This window comes from Monomorium pharaonis, unplaced genomic scaffold (assembly GCF_013373865.1).
Source record: "Monomorium pharaonis isolate MP-MQ-018 unplaced genomic scaffold, ASM1337386v2 scaffold_259, whole genome shotgun sequence".
Lineage (NCBI taxonomy): Eukaryota > Metazoa > Arthropoda > Insecta > Hymenoptera > Formicidae > Monomorium > Monomorium pharaonis.
In genome coordinates, this window is record NW_023415537.1 from 9,539 (window position 1) to 17,616 (window position 8,078).

Here is an 8,078-nt window from a genome sequence, read left to right on the forward strand (position 1 = left end):
CTCACTTAATTTAATATGCGTGATATCAATTTTAACGTATTGCTACTTAATTAAAATGTAATATCGTTACAATATAACCTAATATTTTCATGTTATTTATAAACATGTAATATGTCAATAATATTTCTGTAATATTTTACTGCAATATGTAATATTGTTGATATATTGCAATTTTTCTGCGACATTGCTATAATATTCCGTGCTATGTGGGTTGTTTTTTGTTAAAACAGGTTTATAGGGGAAGTTAAAAAAAAGAATTATTTGATATTATAAATATCAAGTTCCTTTTCTAAATAAAATTGACATTTTGTTATCATATAGAAGCAGATGGCTCTAAAAGGAATCAAAGTTTTAGAACTAGCTGGGCTAGCTCCTGGGCCTTTCTGTGGAATGATTTTGGCAGATTTTGGGGCATCTGTTATCAGAGTAGATAAGGTAATTAAGAAATGAATTTGAATATTGTGCTAAAATTTATGTAAATAATAACAGAAATTATTCATTTTATTATTAATATTTACCAATTAATATTTACCACATGATATAAAAAGTATAATTTTAAATTAAAGTTTTATTAACATTTTTATTTTAATGATCTTTTATTATTACAGATTAAAGGACAGATGTTAAAAGATTGTTTAGGCAATGGAAAGAGGTCAATAGCATTAAATTTAAAATCTGAAAAGGGTATTAATATTTTCAAAAATTAAGTGACGAAAGTGATGTTATTATTGATACATATAGGAGAGGTATGTATATAAGATATATATTACCCAGATAACACAGAGATGAACAGAAATTCCTAAAGAAATTTCAATGGAAAAGTAGAAAAATGAATACATAAAGAATTCTTGAGGAATTAGCCACAATGAGTTCACATTGAAGTATTCCTTAAGAGTTTATTGCAATGAATACTTCGCGATTTATTATTTGGAATATTTTGAGTATTCATCAGAAATGACTCGAGTGTTTGGATAATCTCAATTACATTTTTATAATTATACCCAGACAGCACCAGATATCGTACGAATATTATACTCTCATACGTAATGTACTGTGATCATACCGAATATACGTAAAATATTCATATAACGTCTCAGTAGAATGTCATTTTGATATATCCTCAAGATAAACTTAGAATATAGCGACTGAACTTCGCAACTCCTACCGAATATACTGAGATTATATCTAATATACTCAAAACATCCGTAAAATATCCTATGATATATCTCATGTATATCTATCACATATTTCCAAAATATCCGCGTAATATCGAAAGTGAATCATGTCAACGCTATCTATGATCTGTAACGTTACGCATTTTCGTCTGCCGTGTGATGCAGACACGTGGTGAAGTGTAGGGTGTGAACGTGCGAACACGAACTCACGGACAACGTGGTTTTCTCAGGAATTACGCCCAGATAACTCTGGTATGTACATAAGATATAATATAGTAACGTAAACTATAATAATATATATATATTGTATATATACATATATTATTTAGGTTATAACCTACAATTATCTGAGCATAATTTCCCAAAGCACCCCAGCGTATTCAACAGATATTACGCTTCATTTCTCGCGATAGCTTCCTGATGTGCGAAATGATTAATTCCTCTTCTTATTTCTTCTTGCTAATTCTGTATGTTTAATTCCTTGTTCCTTATTCCTCTCATTATGCATGAGCCCATATAATGTGAACATACTGTAGACATATTGTGAATATACTGAAGATATACTTTAGACATACGTATAACATTCTTAAGATATATTCGGTATATTCTCATAAACTGCCAGCGAAATTCTATGGGATAAAGCAACGCGGACATAGTACGTTATGAGTATATACTCGCCATATCACAGACGTATCTCTAATATTATACGAATATTGCAATATACTTTCGCAATATCCTATTATCGTTCTCATAATCTACATGTGCTGTCTGGGTATATCGCTTAATAAATGCTAATTTATACTTTTATACACAAAATGCGCTATATATAATTAACAAAACAATATATTGTTGCGCCGGAACGTCGAAAGACACTCCCGCACTCACACACACACTCGCGTCGAGAAAATCAAAATCTATGGAACTATGGAACTCAAAAAGCTTTATTGCAACAGAGAAAGCGCGTGACACGTCCTCCTCGGCAGGAGTCCGACGTTAAACTGTCTACAATATTTGTTTACAAAATATTTCCCGGCAACCAGCCGTTTAATTCATTTATTTAAATAACAAATTCTTCCGGCAACCGGCCGATCGAAAATATCGATCGGTCCGTCAGCTGACTGGCGCTTCAGGGATGTATCGGGCGACACGCGGCACGCAACACTGCTCCCCCTCTTCTGAATTGTCGTCCCGACAATCCGAAAAGCAGCTTGCGACACTTCTGGAAAAGGATCTTCTTTGGTTCCAGGACGATTTCTTGCCCTCCTCGTACTTCTGTAGCGAGTTACCGGGCCACGTCCACCAAAGTCCTCTTCTTCCAGGGAGGTTCTCCACACGGGCTTCCTTCTTCGTGAAGCTGGCCAGGCTCCCACAAAGAATTCCTTAGTCCGTATTCCTCCAGCCGTCCCCGAACTCCTCTTCCGCCGAGTCTTGTGCGCTTCGTTCTTCTTTCTTCGGGATCGGGGGGGAATATCTTCCGTGGACCCATCGCTCAAAGAGCTCCCCGTCCCCTGCATCGGCATTCACCCAAGTCCCACGGGAAAACCACGGTCAAAAACCGTGGGAGAGGCAGTCCAGGAAATTAACTTTCTTACGGCTCTCAATTCCGAAATCCCTTTCCTTTTTCAGAACTCCATTAATACTGAAACAATAATAAAACACAAAACAGAACACAAACTTTAAATTAAATAATTAAAATTAAAAAGATTCAAGATCCTCCGCGCTCTTGTTTTCTTTTACGCCCGAAATTCCGCTCCCTTGCCTCTCCGGCTTTTGTGCGAAACTATTTTCGTTTATAAATTTCACGTTCTGACCCGCTCAATCGCTATTCTGAGCAAAGATATCCCCTCAACTTGGAGGGTCCGTTTAACAAAACCGTCCGACAGAGCAGCCACGAATTAAGCGCAAGCAACTTTATCGCGCATTTCGTGAGAACAATTTGGATATACTTTTCGAGAAAGGCGCTCAAGATCCGCGCCCAACGTAGCATAATCTTCTCCCGGGAGGAGTTTACGATTAGTGAATTGTAAATAAAAATTTTGCGCCAATTCACTTTCTCCGAAGCGCAATTCCAATTCAGATTTTAACTCCGAAAACGTTAATTTATCTTTTTCCGCGCTCAACCCATCCAGAACTGAACGCGCTTTCCCCGCAAGCATGACGCAAGGGCCACCGTTTGGGAGGCCTCGTCCCAGCCGTTCGCGCGCGAAATGAAAGAAAATTGTGAGAGAAACTCGCGCAGCGGCACCGTCTCGTCATAAGTGTCGGTCTTTACTCTTAAAGGGAACGACGCCCGATCCCCGCTCGCGTTTCCCCTCCCGCTCAAGAAATCCACACGCGCCGCGTCTGTCGGAGCTTCGCCCGCGGAAATATTATTGGAGCGACTTAGCTGAGTATCGTTGAGTCGCTCCTCCATTCGTCGGAAAGCTGCCTCACGCTCCACGAAACGGGCCTCCATTTCGGCGCGGAAATTTTGTTACTCCTGCCGTTCCCGTCTCCGCTCCTCGCGCATCTGATGTAACTCGAGGAGAACAGCCTCCATCGCGCTAGTCTCGTCTGAGCTCGCCGCCTGGTGCTGAGAGCGAGTCTTCCTCGGCGAGTGAGTCGTCGACATTTTGATTCCTTACGACGTCGGAAAAATTCCCGTCGGCTCGCTCGCTCGTCCGATCCCGGACGAGCCCCCAAAATGTTGCGCCGGAACGTCGAAAGACACTCCCGCACTCACACACACACACACTCGCGTCGAGAAAATCAAAACGTCTATGGAACTCAAAAAGCTTTATTGCAACAGAGAAAGCGCATGACCACGTCCTCCTCGGCAGGAGTCCGACGTTAAACTGTCTACAATATTTATTTACAAAATATTTCCCGGCAACCAGCCGTTTAATTCATTTATTTAAATAACAAATTCTTCCGGCAACCGGCCGATCGAAAATATCGATCGGTCCGTCAGCTGACTGGCGCTTCAGGGATGTATCGGGCGACACGCGGCACGCAACAATATTAACAAATATGTATGCATAAACAAGAAGTGTTCATGGATCATCACGGGGCGTTAAGATGCGTACGGTCTTCGAAGTCAAGCAACGTTGGCGATGGTTAACACTTGGATGGGTAACCGTTTTTTCAGGTACAAAAATTAAACATGCTTTAACAGATACGACTACGGCTTGGCTGAAATATGGTATAATCTTCTTCCTTTTACAAAATTAATTGTAATTTTTTATTTTTAAATTTTTCTGAGAAACGTTCCAATATTATAAAAATCGGAACATTTATCAGAAATCTTGAAAATAAATTTTTTAATTCCGTTTGAGATATCTACTTGGAGAAGTCTTAATAAATACTTTAAGAAATTCTGAGGAATTCCAACAAGTAATTCTATATGAATACTTTAAGAAGTCCTGAGGAATTCGAATCATTGTGCATGTAACTTTCTACGTTATTCTTAAAGTATTCTTCTATGAATTCCTCAGGAATTACTGTTCAAAAAGAAAAACTACTTTATAAATTCTTTAAGAAGACACTGTGTTATCTGGGTAGTGTTGAATTTAAATAACAGTTGTTAATTTAATGAGAAAGATTTCTAATCTTAAACTTAATTTAATGTATAATATTTAAAAAATTTGTATTAATAAAGAATATAATTAATAAAGAATAAAATTTTTTAATTTGTACAAATCTATAATTAATAGGAGTCATGGAAAAATTAAAAATTAGCCCAAAAGAACTTATGGTTACAAATAAGAAACTGATATATGCTAGATTGACTGGATATGGTCAAAATGGCTATTATGCAGATATGGCTGGTCATGACATCAATTATTTAGGTTTATCAGGTAATGTGTGCGTGCGTGCGTGCGTGCGTGTGTGTTTGTTTGTGTGTGTGTGTGTGTGTGTGTGTGTGTGTAGCGAAATAACTAGATAACTCTGTGTGTGTGTATACATACATAATATGTATAAATTGTTAATATAGGTTTACTGTCTTTACTTGGCCGATATAATGAGAAACCTACACCACCCGTCAATCTTGCTGCAGGTTTTGGTGGTGGTGGTTTGATGTGCGCTCTTGGAATAATTTTAGCGTTGTATGAACGAACTAAAAGTAATGTAGGACAGATAGTAGATGCATCAATGGTAGAAGGATCAGCATACTTAGGATCCTGGTTATTCAGATCCCAGAAAATGGGTATATGGGAAAATCCACGTGGCAGAAATATGTAAGTACTTTTTTTTAAAACAAGAGCTTTTGATTTTTCTTCTGTAGAAAATTTTTTAATTACTCTTTCCACAGGTTGGATACAGGAACACATTTTTATGAAACATATGAAACGAAGGATAAGTGTTACATGTGTGTTGGAGCGATAGAACCACAGTTCTACAAAATTTTCCTAGAGAAACTTGGTCTTTCAAGCACCGATGTACCGCAATTCGACAATTTTGAAGAAAATCGCCGCAAAATCACGGAAATCTTCAAAACGAAGACTCAAGCGGAATGGTGCACTATATTTGATAGTACTGATGCATGCGTGACACCGATGTTAAGTTTGAAAGACGCCACGTCGCATCTTCACAACAAGCAGAGGCAGACATTTACGATTATAGGAGACGACATAATTCCAAATCCTGCTCCTCGTTTATCTCGTACACCTGGCATTTCTCATGGAACTGATAAAAATCTACAAGCGGGTGAAAACACCGTACAAATCTTAACTGAATTGAGATTTCAGTCTAATGAAATTAACGATCTATTGTCAAACGAAATTGTTTATCAAGTGCAACTCTAAACTTAAACATATCCCAGCAAACACAGAACATAGCAGCAACATTGCGGCAATGTTGTAACATTGTAGCAACATCACAGCAATATTACAACATGTTCTGTGTTTGCTGGGACAGATAATATCAGACTTATGGATATAGAATTCCAATAATTTGATTAATGGTATTATATACCCAGATAGCACAAGGACATCCATTGTATGTCCAATGGATATCCGCTTCTGGACATTCGGACGTCCATTAAGAGTCCAAATAAGGTCCGTCGGACATTCGATGGACGTCCATAGGATATACGTTTGGCACAACTTTGTACGTTCATAGAAAGTCCTTTAATGGTCATCCATGGGATATATGTTTGTCACAATTTCGGACATTCATAGAAAGTCCGAAATAAACCAAATTTTGGACCTATTATAATTTAATTATTTTTTTGGGGCCTTTTTCAATTAAAGGGCTTGCTGCAATAGTGGGTTAATCCACATTTTGTAAAAATCATCGACATAAAGCATGGACTGCGCATTTCCTGCAAAAAGCTTTTGAAAAGTGTCCGGCAGAAAGACAAAGAGGAGACATGGTCCAGGTCAATTTCTTTCTTTGTCTAGCGCCCATTATGCTACTGGTTAGACAGAGACAGCGCTTGACCCAGATTAATTGCTGTGTCCCTCTTTTGGTCGGAAAAAGAAACGAAAAAAAATGAAAAAGAAAAAAAACAATAATAAAAAAGAATAAGAAACAAAAATAAAAAAAACAAAACGATAAAAAACGAAAAAAAAACAATAATGTATTATAACAAACATTTAAAAAAATACCAATAATTAATAGTGTTAATAATAAATAAAAAAATAATACATATTTCATATTATTTTATATTATATCTAAAAGTAGAACAATTAAAAAAACCTTTTGAAAATTAAAAATATAATTTATTATTATTTATAAATTAATGTTAATTAAAACTATTGTAAATAATATATTGCGATGTTGCTTTCCCCCGGGAATCGCCAGGTCTGAGGGGGCTACGCCCAATTAAACGGTAATCTTTATAGACGGTAATGAGTAACGCTTTCTTAGTTAGATTCGATAGTTTACGAGAACGGTATCTGCAATATTCCTCGAGAATGCTCTCGATACGGTATCGGTAACTTGCATACGGTATCCTCCAATATCGATCAAGATTGCTCTCGAAGCGGTAACGGTAACTTGCATACGGTATCCCCCAAATATATCGGGCGAGATTGCTCTCGACACGATAGCGGTAACTTGCAGAAACGGTAACTTCCCAATACTCTAAATTTTTGGGCGCCAGGCGCGACTTCTCGCGCCACACAATTAGCGATAATGCGGTAACCAACTAGAAAGCGTTACAAGTGCCGGTAGCTCTTTTACTCTAGACGGTAGAGTAACGTGATTCTTATTGAGACGGAAACTGTGGAGATGTCGGATCGAGGCAGGTCGTAGAAAGATTCGGTACTCAACTTGTTAAACAATTAAAGAGTCATATTATATTTCGGTAGTGATAGTGAAAACGGTAACAATGAAACAATGAGCTCTACTCAAAGTGTCTACACATCATTAATCCACGGATATAACTTTGATAGAGACAGAAACGAATTAGAGATACAAAGATGCGGAAACTATAAAATTGATAATACGAGGCGGGAGGCCGACGAGGCTCTCCGCTCGAACAGAGACAAAATTAATAATTGCGGAAACAATTCGCGGTAACAATGGATTCTAATATAACTATGACTGTCGGCACCGGCGTAGTCCGAGAGGGACGCACTCACGTTATCAAATATTTGGGGCCGGTTGGTCCAAGCCCTCGTGCAGCCACAAAACTCTACTCTTTGCTTCGAGTTACTTTACACAACAATAACACTAACGGCACCGGATTCCGGATGACCGATATCACAATTAGAACGGCATCCGGCATCCTGTATCCGGTCCCGCACGAGGGTTGACGGCCTTATCCGAACCTTACGTATCGATGGCTGCCGAGTGGCCTTACAAAATGAACGGTGTCCTGGACTCCGAAGTCCGTAGCGGTAACTATGGCGGTAACTTGGGAGCTCGTCCTAGTCGAAACGCACGCTGACACGGCTTGCCGAACAGTGAGGAGCCCCG

The 8,078-nt window shown here is 38.4% G+C and overlaps 1 pseudogene; it reads left to right on the forward strand.

The window, feature by feature from the left end:
* Positions 1–302: 302 nt before the first annotated feature.
* LOC118648167 lies at positions 303–6,400 on the forward strand (annotated as a pseudogene).
* Positions 6,401–8,078: the final 1,678 nt, after the last annotated feature.